General features: G+C 45.3%; 1 long non-coding RNA gene across 1 annotated transcript; it reads left to right on the plus strand.

Annotated features, from left to right (window-relative positions):
* The first annotated feature begins 5,505 nt into the window (after positions 1–5,505).
* LOC115279117 lies at positions 5,506–10,631 on the plus strand. Its single transcript, XR_003903219.1, has 3 exons — positions 5,506–5,690; positions 6,678–6,854; positions 9,378–10,631. It is a non-coding gene; the product is annotated as an uncharacterized LOC115279117 (long non-coding RNA).
* The last annotated feature ends 7,677 nt before the right edge of the window (positions 10,632–18,308 follow it).

An 18,308-nucleotide genomic window follows, 5' to 3' on the forward strand; every position in this document is an offset into this window, starting at 1 on the left:
TCCTTCAAGGTGTGTTTCCCCTGGGATATTTACCTCTGCATTTCCCACAGCACTTAGCATCCAGTGCTCTGAGCCAGGCCTCTCCCAAACCCTAGTTCCATTGTTTATTAGCAATGTGATCTTGGACAAGTCACTTTATCTCTGAGACCTCGAGTTGTCTCATCTATAAAATGGGGTAATGATTTTTATTACATAGGATAATTGTGAGGATTAAGTAAAGTACCTAGTTAGCACTCAATAAACATTAGTCGCCTTCCTCCCGCCTCTGGTCTCTGGTTCAGAAAGATTGTTGCAACATCGTGGGAGAGCATCAGCCGAGGCAGGAGTGCCTCGCTTTTCCCGTGGGTCCCGAAGAAGTAGCGGGCGCATCTGGGAGACCTCAGGTGCGCAGGCTCCCTGAGCGGCTGGGCGGGGAGGCAGGATATCAGCGGTGCTGCCCAGAGTCTTGGGTATCAGTGGTGGTCACTGAGCATTTTTGACAACTTCCAAGGAGTGCTCATCCTTAACGTAAACGAAAAGAAAATGCTGAAAACGATTTGCAAAAGCAAACTAAATAGTATGAGTCTCCATGTCTGGGATTATGCCCTAAACCAAGGTGTGCTCACAGGGGGAGGTAAGCAGCGGTCTGCCAATGAATGCGTCACCTCCTCTCTGGCCCTGGGGCTGCTCGGTCTGTGTACAGAATCTGTACTGTGAGGTTACAAGGGTCATTGTCATGGCTGGGGTCATCGCCATCGATGGCAGCCTCCTCCTCCTCTCCTTCATCAACTCACAGCTGCCGTGGGGGCGGGCCCCCCACGCCTCACCTCCCATGTATTCTACGTAGACCCTGTCTGCAGCCATAGCCTCGTGGGTCACTGTGTTGCTTTTATCCATACTTGATTCTTACAGTAGCCCCACGAGGTAGGTAAGGCAGCTACCGTTGTTTTAGTTGGCAAGGGATTGGGGTGCAGAGAACCCGGGTGACTTGCTCAAGTCACAGCCCAGGCTGGGAGTGGAGGATGTACGGGCCAGGGCTGAGACTCAGGTGATTTGAAGCCTGCAGAGAGGACAGCCTTCTTTCCTGGCAGAATGTCACCATGAAGTCTGAGGAGTTTTGTCTCTTTTTCTACTTCCTTTTGGTCCTTGGAATACCTACTGTGTGCCCAGGACATGCAGATGTTGGTGGCATGAGTAGAGATTAAAAGAGCACAGGAAGAGGAATGATGAGATTGCCCTTGGGTTCACGGGGCTGGTGTGACTTTGAGAATGCTCCCCCCGCCTTCCTGCCTTGACACGCAGATGTCAAGATGAAATTGCAGGGACACATCTCTCTGTCCTCTGTGGCAGTGCTAGGGACAGATCTTTGTCTCTACTGCTTTACTCGTGCTTCCTCACGGGGAAGGCAGAAATGCCATCCTACTGGGAATATGGGGACGGCAGGACTGGTGTTCACTGGGTCACATTTGTCTATTGAGCCGGGTGGACATTCCAAGCCATGCGTTGCCTGCTTTCTTCTGGACCCACCTCAATTCTGACACGGATCCTTGCACTTCTACTTTTCATGCTTTAAACTGCTCTCTCTCTCTCTACAGGTGTTTGGGGAAAAGTTTTGTCCAAAGAACAGAAGTGTTTCCCTTTATTGAGCCAGCCTCTTAGTGAATTTAAAAAACTAGCCAGGCAGGCTGTGAAAGGTTTAGGATTCCAAGAGACACATACCAGCAGGTGGATTTTTCAACAAGACACCTTCCCTTTTCTACTAAAGATAGTATTGGATACGGCCAGCCATCACTTGCATTGCAGTGTATGCTCTCTGCCATGGGGATTTCTTCCCTGGGATGGTTTCAAATGATTCTGGACGGTGAAGACCACCCCCCTCTCCCTTTTCCCACTCCCAGTCACCTCCACGAGGAGGCTCCTTCATGGTCAAGGTCCTAAGACATAATTTGGTCACTGCTTGCCTAGGGGCGAGGTGACCTGCTTTCCTCTTTTATACTTGAGACATTTATTCTTTGACAACAATGACACTTAATTGCTATTTCTTCTTTCACATTTGGGGCCCTGGGAGCCTGGTTTCCTCTACTCCCTAATGGGTTTATTACAGAGTCACAGACATAGAAAAAAATATCTCATGAGTGACAGCAAGATACAGAGACTTTGAAGAACACCTCATCTTCCATTCCCTTCTGTTACTGTAACATCCACAAATTATCTCTTGGGAAAGGCGGAGCCCCAGGCTTGAGTCCTGGGTTCTCTTAGAGTTTGTCAAACCTTTGTTTTTTCTCAAGAGAAAGGTGGAAAGTCACATGACAGGTGCTTGGAACTTCTAAGTCTGGGTACTTGCGAGGAGCCCCGTCAATGTCAGCACTCTGACCTGTGAGTGCTGTGTGGGTAGGGTCCCTCTGGTGGGAGGTAGGAAGTGCTGGGCTGTGGTGTTCAAGTCCAGCGGCAGATCATAGTCACCCCGACCACTCGAATCAGAGTCCCTGGAGGTGGGCCCAGGCATTGGGTTTTTTAAAGAAAAGCTTCCCGTACCCAATATGGATATGATCCCCCACCCAGCATCTAATACACAGTATGAACCACTGCTCTAAGGCAGTCTCCAGCTCTAAAGACTTACAAAATTCAAGTAAAGTGAAAAAAGCTTATCTCTATAGTTTCTTCTATCTATTATCTAATAGGAATAAGAACCTAGAGGGAGAAGTACCCAGTACCTTGTGGGAGAAGTACTTAGTACCGTGTGGGAGAAGTACCTAGTATCTTGTGGGAGAAGTACTTGGCATCCAGAAGGAGAAGAAAGGGTGAGCAATGGTATTCCCAGCTCCAACACCTCCTAAGAACCTGGGGTCTATAGACCTTCACCCTGTAATGCTCACACCAGCTCCTCAAAGTAGGTCCACCATTCCAGCAGAATTCAAATGAAGATTCGGGACATGCTGAGGTAGTGAAAGGTGGAATCAGGATTTGAATGCAGGCCTGCCTGGCCCCCAAGTCCAGTTTCTTTGCTCCTTACCTATCCTTTGGATAGCATCCAGTGGGTCAGGTATAGCCTATAGCCCCTCTGGTAGCAGTTAAGAGTTCTTCCTTCTCTAGACTATAGGGTCTGTTATAACTACCCCCTCCAGATTGCCTTGGGAACAAGGGCCAAGAGTGCTTTCCTTTTGGTTCACAGGACCACCAGCATTCCCCCAATTCTCCCAATGTCAGCCTCCCCACACAGCCTGCCCCGCACAGAAGCCCCCAAGCATTTTTTATTCGTATCCCGATTTCCAGCTTAGAAAGAACAGTGCCCATAAGCACAGCTCCCTCTGAAGTGTCTTTCTCAGGATCCCTCCAGGAACCTGGGACTGTGATATGCAAGTCACAGAACCGTGGATATGGGCAGTGCTTTCTGATTGTTCCTCTCATGTTGTTCTGTTCTCTTCAGCTGGGTGACGGTGTCAAGGGGCATGGCAGCCTGAGGAGGAAATGTAACAGGTCTCCTGGTGCCCATTAAAGCCAATTATACAAAAACTGTACAAGAAGCTGGGCCCAGCAGAGGCACGGTGATGTGCGCGAAAGGGTTTTGAGTCATAGGAAACGCCATGGGCATCAACAGTCTGGCCTGACCTCCCTCTTCCCCCAGGCACAGCTGATGTGACCCCAGGGCATATTCCTGTAGGTGGTCCTGTCCTTCGGAAAGTCAGGTCCATCTGGGAGTCATGGTCAGTCCTGAGTATCAGCTTAGAGAAGGCTGTGCACAGACTGGAAGGTGTTGGGAAGATGGCAGCCAGTGTGGGGAGAGGGACATGAATCCATGTCTGACAACGGAAAGAAACACAGTGAGGTCAGTTTGCATTAACTTGAGCGGACTCAGGAGAGAGCAGCAACCGCCTTCTCCATGGCATCCAGGGCTGCCTACTGCCCGTCAGGACAGGGCTGGGCCATGCTGCAGTCACTAAATAAGCCACAGAGGTCACAGCGGTGTAACAAATACGATAGCTTATCTCTCCCTCTGTGCAAGTGCAATGAGGGTGGTGAGTTCGCTTCGGTTTTGTGGTAACACCATCTGGGACATAGAGCCTTGGTGAGAGCGTCCAGGAGGACAGAGAAGAGAGGGAGTCAGGTATCAGCTTCAAGCTGCCTCAACCTGGATATGACAGAGCCTTGTGACCAGTGACACTGACAGCATTTACTATCTGGCACATTGGGGACAACGTTTGCCAGTCAGACACAGCAAATCAGCTGGCTTCTGCAATCTTTTCTTCTCTTCATTCAACATGATTTCTGCGATGCCACTGTTTTAAGTGTTTAATGAATATAAACTTCTGACTCCTTAGAATAGCTCGGTGAGGTGGATATTATGATCCCCATCTCTCAGACCAGCAGGCGGATGTCTGGAGATGTTATGGGAGTTATCCACAGTCACGTAATAAGTGTGCGGGTGGCCCAGGGTTCAAAACCAGGCACTGGGGTTCCAGAATACTCTTCGTGCTGTGAAAGCTTGCTGTGAAAACATGGGCTTGAGGTGCTGGCGGGCAACGAGAGGTGGGAATGCCCGGGGCTCATCAGCTCACAGGGAAGCAGGGATGGAAAAGGCTCAGAGAGCACTGGAGCCAATTCTGTCCTTTATCAGAGGATGGCGAGGCTTCGGGGGAAACTGAGGCCCCGGAAGGGAAGTGAGGTGTTCAAATGTTCCCAACAAGCTCTGGTGGCTCTAGCAGGTTAAAGGCTAGGGAGAGGTGGCTGAATCAAAGCTTCTAGATAACAACAGGGGTCTTTTCATTACGGAAAGTGAAGGACAGACACAAAGGGAGAGAGAAGAATGTGGCGGACCCCCTACTCCCCAGGCTAACAATCCGCCACGTTTGGCGCATCTCATTTCACCTATCACCTGCTGACGATTTCAGAGCGGAGAGTGGACTTTTAACCATAAATTCTGGACATCCTGTTATTTTACACACACGTACCTCGGTGTCCAAATTCACTTTGGTGGAGGATTTGGGAGAGAAAGGGAGGCGTAGAGCAGCCCTCTGGGGCGTGGCCGGCCCCTGGGACCCAGGAGGGCGCTGCCACTTTCCATGACTGTCAAAGGAAGGTTTGCACATGCCCGTTCCTCCCTGGCCCTTGGTTCCCTCCCCTGTGAGTAATGCCAATGCCGGCCAGACTCAGGGCTCGGGGGGCGGGGTGAGGCGGGGTGGGGGGGAATAAAGCGCCTCGTGGAGCATTGTCTGCAACCAAGATGGAAAAAATAGGATCTTGAGTGGATCCCTTATTCACAACCATCCCCCTTTTCCCAAAGCAGCTTGTGTGGGGCCTCTGTGCCCTGCGGGTGGGTGTCCACATCAGCTGAGTCACGTGTGCACTCCCTATTATCTTATTTACCCGAATTTGTCATTTTCTGGCAGCATGACTCACCCCTTGAAAGGGAAGCAGAGCCTGGAGAGATGAACCCTGGTCAAAACCCCTCACAGCCCCGCCTTTGGAAGCTGAATCTTCCCCTTTGAACTCTGATCTGAGCACCCAAAAGGGGAGTGTATGTGTGTGTGTGTGTGTGTGTGTGTGTGTGTGTGTGTGTGTGTCTGGTCAGAGGGGTGTTTGGCTGGGCTAGACGGCCTCGTGTAATTCTGGAACCTCTGTTCTCGCTCTCCAAGCTGCCTGCTGGGTCTTCCCAGGAAGCGTGTTCTTTTCCATCATGCTTGACGGGGCCTCCCGCAGCCCAGGAGAGAAAGGTGTGTGCCCAGCATCCAGAGGAGGCCCCTTCTTGGGGCAGCCAAGGTGGGAAGCAGGAGGAGGACCACTTCCTCGGGCCCTGGAGCACGCCTGCACTTTGCCCACCTCAGGCTTGATAGCAGCCCCTTGATGCACGGTTGGCCCCCTGTGCCGGACACCGGTGCTGCGCTCGGTCCCCTGTGAACATACCAGTTGGGAAGAGAGCCAGGGAATCCGTTTATGTCATCTTTGAGCCGGGTCTGACTGGGCTTCCCACTTCCTCTTATAGCACCCCCCTCCGCCCCACCTCCCTGTCACTTCTTCCTTAGGGACATTTTCATACTGACTTTTAATTGAACAGATGCTCACACAGCACTCTTCGACCAGGCACTGTTTAAGTACTTTAGAACTATTAGCTTATTCTAACCTTCATACTGACCCTGGGAGGCAGGTAACATTATCCCTGCTTTACAGGTGAGGAAAATCAGGCAGGGAGAGGTCCTTTTCCAAGGTCCACAGCTAGTATCACAGAGATGAGGGTCTGCTAGCCTCCCTCCAGGGTCTGCGTCAGAATCCCCAGGCTCTGTCATCTCATTTAAGTCCTACAACCACCCAGCAAGGTAGGGATTATTCCCATTTACTCAGGACACCGAGACTCAGAGAGGTTAATTTTGCTCGAGGTCACACAGACATAAGTGACAAGTGGCAATGGAATTTGCTTTTGTCTGGCTCCAAGATGACACAGACTGTACTAACTGCTCAGATATGGGGGAAGAATATTCTACCTTTATGGGAGTATATAATACGAGTGAATTTCTTAAACCTCCTGTAGCCAGTCAAGAGCACCCCCCCGCCCCATTACCTGAATTCTTCTTTCTCTTCTTCCATTTTCTTCCTGTCACAGTGTCTGGACCCTCTAGTAGGATGGTGAACAGCAGGGCATCCCCAAGGACATATTGTATTGTCTCTGACTGTAATAACTGCTAATATGTTCTTTCTTTCCCAAGGACAGTGGTTTTCTGTGCCTACTTGTGTCCAGCAAGAACCCTTAGCAAGAACCCAACATCAGAGAGAAGATGCTGCAGGTACTGACTGTGGTACCTCTTGCTTCCAAGGGAACTTAGACAAATCATGGAACTTCTCTGATCTTCAATGTTACCGTGAAGCACTGGACAAGATTTAGGGTTGGTTGTTCAAATTTTTACATTTAGCTTCTTCTTTTTTTTTTTTTTTAAGTTGTAGAATATGTTGGTTACAAGAAATCTTAAAAGTACTTCCAAATACAAAATAAGCACCAGATTTGTTAATGTGTCATGGTGGCCAAGGAGGGCTCAGCAGAGCTTACATTTGGAAATCACTGGATTAGATAATAACACACTGCAAGATTATGTGAAGCCAAGAGGGTCAATATATTAGTTTTCTAGGTAAAAAAAAAGTTACCACACATTTGATGGCTTAAACAACTGAAGCACATTGTCTTACGGTTCTGGAGACCAGAAGTTCAAAATCAAAGTGTCGGCAACGTCATACCCTCTCCAAAGACCATACGGGAGAATCCACCTTGCCCCTTCCTGCACTTCTGGTGGCTCTGACAATCCTTGGCATTCCTTGGCTTGTGGCTGCCTTACCCACAAGCTTCTGTCTTCACATGGCCTCCTCCTCTGTGTTCTGTATCTTCTCTTTCGTCTCTTCCAATGATGCTTGTCATTGGATTTAGGGTCCACCTGGATAATCCAGCATGTTCTCAACTCAAGATTCTTAACTTACACGTGCAAAGACCCTTTTCCCAATAAGATCATAGTCATAGGTTCTAGGGATGTGGATGTGGACGCATCTTTTGGGGCCAGCATTCAATCTGCCATCGGTAATAACTTCTAAGCATCTAGTATATACCTGGCATTGTGCGAAGCATGCCAGACAACAGAGATAATTAAGATAAAAATGCTACTCTCTGGAAGCCTCTGGGCTCATTTGAGAATCTCTGTTTAATTTCCGAACTCCTCCCTCCCTTTCTTCCTTTTAAAGACAGGTTTGTGGAGATATAATTTACATACAGTAACCTTCACCCTGTTTAGGCATCCAGCTGAGGAAACAGGCTTAGAGAGGTAAGATCATTGGCTCCAGCCTATGCAGAGAGGAAGAGGCGGAGCCCGGGATTTGAACCTGTGTTCCTTCTCCCCAGGGCCTGCGTATCAAACCAGCTCTCTCCACGGTCTCTACTGTTTCTCTGGGTGCCTCCCAACTTATCTGTCAGATGAAAACCTGGCAAGACGCTTTCTAGAGGGTCTTAGAGCTCTGACACTGGAAACCATCATGGTGAAGGGCAGAGAAGCACTCTTTATTTAAAGGAGCCCTTCAGGGCGAGGAGAAACTTCCCGAGATGGAAATGTGCATGCCTCTTAGACGCATTTAACTGATTTGTGTCTGTGTGTTGGTTAAATGGATTTACAGCTCATGATATCTCATTTCAATTTAACTAATCCTCACAAAATGGACAAGTGATTTAAGTGGTTCCATGAAGGAACTGCAAACCAAAGATAACATTAACGAGGCAAATCCCAGGGAGCTGTGGGAGAGTGGCTGGCTAGAGGCTTCTGTAACTCCTAGTGCTTGCTGCTTTTCGGCGAGTGACTGGATAAAAATAATGGCGGTCAATTACCTCAATCACAGCATGGGTTAAAAGACTTAGAAAATTATTAAGAAGACTGTTTGAAATACGGTCTTTCATCCACTATGGTTCAGGATGAGTCTCTCCTTGTGTCTCGACATAACTGATGAGGGTATGAAGCCATTGCAATTAGCAAGACATTAAGAATTTTTTTTCCAACTGGTTAAGGGCATGACGTATTCAATCCAGCCCTTTACAGATTTGGCTTAAATTTCATAATTTTGAAGTGATTACTTAAGAACAAAAGTGAGAGGCCATAATCCATTGGTCAAACACTTGTTCCTCTTGCCATGGTAAAAAGGGCTGAAGAAATACCAGAAAACAACCTAGTGACACATTAAAATGGACTCCTTGGTCACTAAATATTGTTTCAAGATGCACATAGCCCTTGTTGCTGAAGAGTGGAAGGGACATCAAACCATTCAGTGTGAGAGGTCTGGTATGCAACTGGTGGAAAGTACAATATTCCCGGCACGTTGCAGCTTATGCTGTTTCTAGATTGTTCATTTCAGTCATGAAACACATTGGAGGCCCCTTTCTTGTGAGCTCTTTAAGGAAAGATGTGCCAGAAAAAATTGCATTCTCAACAGTAAATGAATTTCTTAACAAAAGCAATACTTTGGGTATTTATGTCGATTAGAGTTGAAAAACAATTTCCTGAGGTAGCACCTTATGTGAAATTTATTTACTGAATTGTCCACAGCAAACTGTGTGAGCCCAGAAGTTTAAGCCACAAAAAGCACAGAGCATAATAGGCTTCCATTGATGTGGACCATGATAGAGAGGCAAGAAGTTTAAATACGGCAGAACCTTTATAACACTCTGTAATGAGATTTCCAGGAAGTATGCCTGGAAATACTTTATTCAAGAAGGGATTCCCTTATTCTCTTTTGACCAAGTATTCAAAATAGTGAGTGAACACATCCAAGGGTTCAAATGATTTGATCTTTTCTAGGCAGACAGGTGGCTGTCAGGAGTGAGCTCTAGCAGGTACACTTGAAAAAAAACCACAGACAACTCACTTAAGTTGTCCCCACAGGGTAAATGTCACCACTTCATAATGAGACAGTAACTGCCTTTTGAAGAAACTGGAAAACTGCAGTGAGATACCATCCTCCGTGCACCAAAGTGGCCAAAATGAAAAAAGACAGACAATACCAAGAGGAGGCAAGAATGTGGAGCCCTCGGACCTCCCACCTTGGCCAGAATGTAATTCATGGAACCCGTCAGACAACTGTCTGGCACTACCTACAAAGCAGAACATGAGCGAACCCGGTGACCGAGCAATTCCACTCCAGGGTTATACCTGACAGAAATGCAAACATGCTCTTGGAAAGACAAGCTTTGCAATATGCATAGCAACCTTGTTTTTAATCTATGAATACTGGAATTTATCCAAAGTCTCATCAAAAGCAAACGGGATCAACCTACTGTGCCTTTGCGGGGGACAGGTAATGAGAATAAGTGATTCGTGACAACTTCAGTGATACGGCTGAGTCTCACCAATAAAGGTTTGAGCAAAACGAGCCAGACACACAAAAAGGTGCCTCCTGTATGATTTCACTCACGTTAAGTTAAAAAAACAAGCCAACCGGGCGAAATGAATCTGAAAGCTAGGACGGTGGTTACCTTGGCAGTGGAATTAACTGGAAAGGGCACAAAGGAGCTTTTGATGATGTGACTGCAGATAAGGTTCTGTTTCTTGTTCTGTGTCTTTAACTGGGTGTGCTCAGTTAAATACAAATACATCATCCATATGCTTGCGATGTGTACCTTTTCCTGAATGAGTATTGTTCTTGAATACAAAGAAAAACATGATACTTTCCCCATGAAGACAGTGTTTGAGCCTTGACAATGTGAAACATTTCCAGGGGTAGTATTGTTAAAAATGATGTTTTAACTGAGATCTGTGTTCCTGGAAGGACTGAAACAGAATATTCTAGCCTGTTTTAAGATTCCAAAGGTAACGTTATGGAGTGTTCAACTAGTTGTTTTCTTTTTAATTACAGTAAATTGTGGGGAGAATGGATTGTTTTCAAAGAGTCTGGAGAAGTACTAGCCAAATTTCACCAGAAATGTTTGCATAACTGGTAGATGGAATTGAAAAATGAGTATTAGGACTGAGTAAGGCAACAGTGTTGTGCTTCTTTCATTTGAATTTACATGCCTTTTCCAGCTGTGACAGGCACTAAAAGCAAGTGTCAGAACAAACTGAATGTAGGACCAAACCATTAATCACTGTCATACAGATTAATCCAAGATGGAAAAGACTTAGAGCCTATTCAAAATCATATTAGTCTCACTAAAAGAATTTTTATTATATCAACAATTTTTTGTGAAAAGAAAAAAGTTCTTAAGAGTCGCTAAATAAAATAAAAATTATTAAAAATTCTTTATTTCATCTTGATTTCAACCTTTTAAATTGACATTGTATATATATTTTATAATATTGATATTACATTAGAATAATAGTATGGTCAGATTAATTAAAAATATATATGCATACACTGAAAGTCTATGCTTGCAATTTCATTGTTGATAAGGCACTCAATCAGAAGAAAGCTCAGAGACTGTTGGTCTCCACCAGCAGTCAGCCTTTAGAAACAGGTTATTTTTTTTCATAGTTTATTGTCAAGTTGGTTTCCATATAACACCCAGTGCTCAACTCCATGCTCATCACCCCCTTCTCCTCTCCCCCTCTCTCATCAACCCTCAGTTTGTTCTCAGTATTCAAGAGTCTCCCATGGTTTGCCTCCCTATCCCCAAATGTTTTTTCCTCTTCCTCTCCCCCATGGTCCTCTGTTAAGTTTCTCCTGTTCCAATTATGGGTGAAAACATATGGTATCTCTCCTTCTCTGCCTGACTTATTTCACTTAGCATGACACCCTCAGGTTCCATCCACATTGCTACAAATGGCCAGATTTCATTCTTTCTCATTGCCATGTAGTATTCCATTGTATATATAAACCACATTTTCTTGATCCATTCGTCAGTTGATGGACATTTAGGCTTTTTCCATGAGCCTTTCAGCTATTGTTGAAAGTGCTGCTAGGAACTAGAAACAGGTTATTTTAATATGGGTGAGGAACCAAAGAGATGAAGTACTTACTCCTTAATGCTCCACTTACTGTCAAAATGTGTGATTTTGAGCAATCAGTCATTGTACCTGGATCTGGGTGTTCTCCTTAGTAGAACAGAAAGTTAACAACTGTTGGAAAAAGTTTGTCCAGGTAATTAAATGAGTCAATATATGCAGATTTCTTAATACTTTGAGTAGCTTATGGAGGTTTAATCAATAGTCCCTTCTACTGCCACATAGTCATTTACTAGTGTTTTCCAAACTTGCCTCATGATAAGGATCTTCTGCATGCCTAGGAATATATTTGGGTGTATCTCAGATTTTCGGAATTAATTCTTCATGGCTAGACCCTTGGAAGTTGTATCATTAGAAGGTACTTGACCAAGCAAGTTTGAGAAAGACTGATTTACAAGGTGCTGAAGCTCCCTTCCCTTTAACGATCAGCTCCATGTATGAGTCTTACCCCCAAAGAGACAGAAACTCTCATAGGACCATCTCTGTCCTGTCCAGTGTCCAGCCAGGACCTCTATAACCCACTGGGTGGAGAAGGCCAAGGTGAAAGCTCCATGTCAAGGATGATAAACAAAAAATGGGTCCTAGTTGGTGGAGTATAGCATTGGAGAGACTGAGAGAGGCAAATAGGAGGAACTTTCCCCTTGGGCTTGGGCTCAGAAGTAGAGCTAGCTCCTTGGGGGGCTAGGTGGGAGACACTGGAGGGAAAGCATGGGGCCCAGGCACACTGGGAAGGCTTTGAGTCCTAAGTCCTATGTCCAAGGTGGGACCCAATCACAACTGACCAATAACATTAGACAGGTCCAGAATAGGATAGACTCGGTGCTTTACATTTGACCTTGTTGATGAAGATCCATACATTCCATTCCCATTGACTTAGGAGAGACTGCTCCTTGAGTTGGGAGCTTGTCCTGTGCATGAGGACAAGCAGGCAGAGGAGGTGCCTGCTTATTCAGGCTTGCCTACACTAGGAGCTTAATAAATGCATGCACATTCAGCATTCATTTGGGTAATCCCATTGAATCTTCTCTTGTCATTTTGTCTTCTGTGCATCCAAATAGTTCCCTTGTTCCTCCCCATGCCTGTGCAAGGAAGAGTGTCCGGGTTGGGCAGCACCACCTCCCAGTGCTTACTCTTCCCCAGCACAAACACTCTGCTGTGTCCTGACAGCCCTGAGTTGCCCTCAATTTGAAGGTGTGGATAATTAAGCTAATGAACACTTTTCCACTGGCTGCTGAAAGCCTCATTAATCTACACGCATGTTGCCACAGGCAAATTATGGCGTCAAGGGTGGGAGGATCAACAAAAATAACTTCAGAAATTCATTAATCAGACTTAGTCAAGCACGTTGTTCGGAACGGGGAGTTCTTATCCAGCAGTGGCCAGAGGATTAGATTTTTTTCCCCCAGCTACATGAAAGGGACTTCTTAAGCAATATTTCAGAACATCTAGGTTATTGTACTGGTATTTATGACTCTAGTGGTTGATGCTAATGAAATCTGTCCAAAGACTTCCGTGTGGAGGATTTGAGAAATGCTGAGTGAGGTTCAGGTTTCCAAGCACACAAGAGGGAAAAATATGATCACAGGATCACATTCAAAAACATACCTAGCTATAATGGAAGTGGTACACACCACCAAATAGTTATTTTCTTCCCAATGCTTCACAGGAGTCCTTGGAGTCCTATAGAGCTACGTGACTCTTTCCTGGTAATGGATGGTGAGCAGAGGCAGGATCTGGCATGGCCCCATGGCAGCCCACCATTCTAGATGCCAAAATAACAAGACGGAGAACAATTTGGCCCATATGGAATTCACATGCATGGAGAATAGAGTATATGATAAGCCATGGAGATTTCTTACTTATCTGTTAACTCAGCAGAATCTGTTGCATCCTGGCTTACACACCAACCACTTAAGGCTAAGGGCTGTTTTTTGTTTTTTTAATATGGTGATTAGATTAGCTGTCTCATACCTTCATGGGCAGAGTGTCTAGAGTTCAGCATGGTCTTCAATGGGATCTTCTATGGATAAATTGGGGTCTTTTTCAGACAAGTTGGGGTCATGGGTGCTGGATGATAAAATAGTTCTGGATTCTAAGCTGCCTAAATAACCATTTACCCTAAAAGTGCTCATTAGCAAATTAACATGAGCCTTAGGAGAGAACATTAAGGACAGAATCCCTACTCAATGTTGTTCAATGGTTTAATCAGTGGCTTGGGTGAAGATAGAGATCCCCTTCTTTTTAGGTTTGTGTGTTGAGAAGGGAAACACACTGAGGGTCTTGACTGACAGAATCAGAACTCAAACTCTGGCAGTCCCAACAATGGGCTTTAGATGACAAGATGGGAGAAAAGTATCACATATGAATAGGTGACATGAGGGTTGAACTGTAGAATCACATGAGAGGAGGCATGAAGTTGAAAAGCATTTTGAAAATAGCTGTGAGTAGGCTAGTAACCAGGGCTCGAGGGTTACTAAGTGTCCTCTAAGCTCTAATAATCTCTTACTCCCCAATACTCTCTCTACATACAGACCGATTTATGAGGCTGGAGAGCAGGTGAAATGGGGAGAGAAAAGGGAAAGAACACACAGTCTGGGATTCAGTTGAAAAGTCTCTAAATCCTCGAATAAATTTGAAGCCAGGTCCTTCAAAGTTGGCAATGAAAGGAGAATCTTCATGAAGAATCTTCGTGACTGACCTCAGAGGACATGGTTTTGATTTATTAAGGTGGCCAGGAGCTCCTCTCACTGCTTGAGGTAAAAGTGACATCACAAGCCCAAAGTTGCTCTGGGGGAGTTAGGAGACTTCCTTTGTACATCGAAGTTACACCAACTCAGAGGCTCTGTCAACACAAAGAGGATCTGAATTCGTTAGAGATCCTGATCCTGGTTTCAGTTTCTGGTGACTTTCGTCAGTCACAGTCACTGGTGACACTCTGTCTTGGACAACTACAACAATAATAAGGCTTTTGTTCTTTAGAATTCTAAAGGTCACATTCCCCTCTTCAGGCTTTTAAGGTGTTTGACGTTGTGGTGGACATATCCCATTCAGGAAAAAGAGTTCTCCTAGAAAAGGTATGAAAAGCCAGGAACCAAAGCACAGTGCCCCTGTCTCCTTGGGCTCCACAACTGGGGCCAGAGATCAAGTGTGTGCACAGGTTTAAAAAATGAGTTCAGAGGTGGACATAGAAATTCTAGATCACAAATACAATAACCCATAACATAATCAGACCACCTCCAAAGAATCATCAATCTACAAAATATCAGGAAAAGAAACCTCTAAGTCAGAGACAGAGTGACAGGTAATTGTCCTAATTCTTCAGTGAGATTTGGAACCAGTGGTTGAGTCCCAGTATAAAAGCAACCTGTTGGTCAGGAGAATTTTGGAAGGCCATTGTTTCTCTTTTGTGATCAAATGATGGGCATTGATGGAAAGAAGATGTTTCCCCTTTTAAAGGAGATCCTTGGGAAAATTCTCCAATGGGTGGAGCCCATGGCAATATCTTGGAATGGTTAGGATGTATTTTTCCTTCTTGTGGACCCCAGTGAGATGAGAGATCATGGCCATTGCTCTGCAGCTGGGAATGTCAGGTCCATAGCACCATTTCCTGAAGATTGGTTGTGTCCCTGCTCACACCAGGGACTGAGTACCAGAAAGGGACCCCTTGCTTATGGTCCTTCTGGTCAGGAATCCTGCTTGCTTGATGCTTTTACATTGAGGCAAGAGCATCCCTTTGTTTTCCAAATTAGATGAAAGAATTGTGGTTGGATTTTTCATGGGCCCACCACTTATACTTCAAGAAAGTGACTAAGTGATTATGCCATCTATCTTCTCCATCCTCCTCGCCCCGTCCTATGCCTTTGTGGGAGCATGTCCAGTAATTCCTGTATATCTTCCTCAGCAAGCTGCAGGCAAGCCCTACCCCCCATGCTGGGGGTGGCCCAGGGTCAGGCATTGCTGGGGCTCAGGTCTGCACAGGCATCAAGTGCCGTGCCCTTCGCAAGAGGGCTAGAAGCAGTGTGGGGAATATTAAGCACTACAATTGAGAGGGAGCAAAGGGCACATGACATGTGTGACGGGTAGCCTTTGCATGGTGGCCTAATATTTTCCTTTCCGAGTTTGAGGACCTTATGAAAGCTCCTTAAACTGGTGAAGAGAGCCGCCTGAACACTATGCCAGCAAGCAGAGCAGTAGCTACAATCCCCACCACAGAGCAAGGAACTGTGGCCATGTCTTCCACCTTGCGTCTTCAGGGAAGTCAGTATGATGTACTTGCCATGCTTGTGTTCTTACTTCAGTTCTGCCCATTCCCTTTGGACATTATTGCTTTTAGCCTCACTTTCCTTACCTGTAAAATGGGAATGCTATCAAGTGTGTGGGGGGGAGATGTTGAGAACACTGTCTGTTGTTATATAAAGAACCTTGCATGGCCCCTGCACATGGCGGGCGCTCTCTCTCTCTCTCACTCCCAGCTCCGAAGATTTGTTTTCTCCTGCTCAGCAAAAATGTATGGAGTCTGAATTTGAAGAAAGTTAAGGAAAGTTAAGGAAGTACACTTCCTCCTTTTATAAATGAAGAGACTGAGGTCAGAGAAGTTAAGCCATGTTCCCAATGTCATGGCACTGAGGTCTTGACTTTTTAACCAGTGATTGTTTTATGGTTTGATATTTCTCTTGTGATTGTAGGAGCCACTAACACATCCGTGTTTGTGAGCAAGACCATTGTACAAAGTAGAAAAGACCAATCAAAAGTATCGGTCCATGTTCAAGCATAGCTATGTGCATGCTCAGTGGTGGCAGTGATAATGGGTTGTGAGTAAATTAATTACTGAAGATGCTGGGGCACCTGGGTGGCTCAGTCGGTTGGACGTCTAACTTCAGCTCAGAAGCGTGATTTCCTGGGGTCAAAAGACAGAGAAACTTCTGGGTATTCTTCAGGGCTTGACAATAGTGCAGAAGACACAAAGAATATTAACTAGAAAGTTAAGAGTTACACAGGAGTCTTCCACAGGAAGATGAAACTCCCGGTTCTGCACAAACATGTATTAGCAGTTGAATATGGGTGATGTCCTTCAAAGTGACCAATATGCTCCACTGCCCTCGTATTAATCCAGTGGAGTCTGGGATGGATGGGATATTTCGGCTAATTAAGACATCCTGGCTCACCGAGGGTCACCCTGGTGAACATAGGTGCTTATATATTTCCAAGGATTCCACTCCCGATTTAGTACTCTTGGATGATTCAGAAGGTCTTCCAGGAGATAAATGTGTCTCTAATGTCACAGCAGTGAACACTTGTTCCTAGTGGGTGGCTGATAGAGGGAGCAGGTGTACATAGATGGGCAGACCTTACCAAGGGCGGGCTCTGAAGTTCATTGGACCAAGGTCTAGGATGCTAGTTATTACCTCTCTATTGGGATGACAACCCCCATTTGAGCATGCTCTTTACAAACCATGCCACTGTGAGATCATCAAAGCATGTATGTACCATTAGTTCCACTTTATTATATTGTTTTATTTAAATTTTTTTAATGTTTATTTTTGAGAAAGAGCATGAGCAGGGGAGGGGCAGAGAGAGGAGACACAGAATCTGAAGCAGGCTCCAAGCTCTGAGCTGTCAGCACAGAGCCCCACGCAGGGTTCAAGCTAAGGAATGGCAAGATCATGACCTAGGCTGAAGTCGGACCCTTAACCGACTGAGCCACCCAGATGCCCCATATTAGTCCCACTTTAAATGAGGAATCTGAGGTGAAGGGCAATGCTCTAGTTCATTGGGAAAGCATCTCCTCTGGGTCAACCACCAGAATCGCTTGACTCCTGATCCAGGGCTGGTTCTCATGAGCTGTGATGCCTTTCACAAATGTGGAGGTATGTTTGGATCCCATGAAGTATCCCGCAGCCATCCCTCAGGTGGAGTCCTTAACGAAAGCCCCAACAATATCCACAGTAAAGTGAAAAAACTTAGCCTTTAAAAATTATAGTATAGTATACAGGTTGTATAGTATAGTAATACGGGTTGATTGTTGAAATTTTAGTAGATACATACATGCAAAAACATACTCACAAAATTCAAATTACATGTAATTCTTTCTTTTTAAATATTTATTTATTTTTGAGAGCATGCACGGGGGAGGGGCAGAGAGAGGGGGACAGAGGATCTGAAGCAGGCTCTGTGCTGTCAGCACAGAGTCCAATGTGGGGCTCGAACTTACAAACCATGAGATCATGACCTGAGCTGAAGTTGGATGCTTAACCAACTGAGCCATTGAGGTACCCCAAATCACACATAATTCTATCACCCAAATTATCCACATACTCTTGCAGTATTTTTAATTTTTCCTTAAGTGTAGAATTCTGTTTCTTTTTATATCTTTGTGATTGTGCTTATTATTTTGTATTCTGAAGTTTCACTTATTTGTGATGATCTTTTCTTCATATAATCAAATATCTTTAAATTTATCTTTAATGGTTGCATAGTGTAGGTATGCCATAACCTTCCTAAATCAATTCCTGATTTTGAATGTCTAGATTATCTACACTTTTTGTTTATATAGATCACACTGTTGCAAAGGACGTCACTTATAGATGTCTTCATATAATTTCATAGAAATCTTTATATAACTGTCTTTTTATTGGCTTTGGACAAATTCCTGAAAGAGGCATTTTGAAGATTCTTTAAACATCTGCCCGGAGGAAATTTAGAACCTTGTCCGTAGCTCCTGAACTATCTTGCCCTTCCTCTTGATGCCTGCCATGTCCTTGGCTTCCTTAAGGGTCATGACCTTTGTCAGTCTGGGTCATAACTCTCTCAGCCAAATCTGCCCTGTTCTCTGGACCCTTCTCTTCTCTTTCTGGTGGGGAACTGGGCGAGAGGGGA

Source organism: Suricata suricatta, chromosome 15, assembly GCF_006229205.1.
Source record: "Suricata suricatta isolate VVHF042 chromosome 15, meerkat_22Aug2017_6uvM2_HiC, whole genome shotgun sequence".
In the NCBI taxonomy this organism is placed as follows: domain Eukaryota; kingdom Metazoa; phylum Chordata; class Mammalia; order Carnivora; family Herpestidae; genus Suricata; species Suricata suricatta.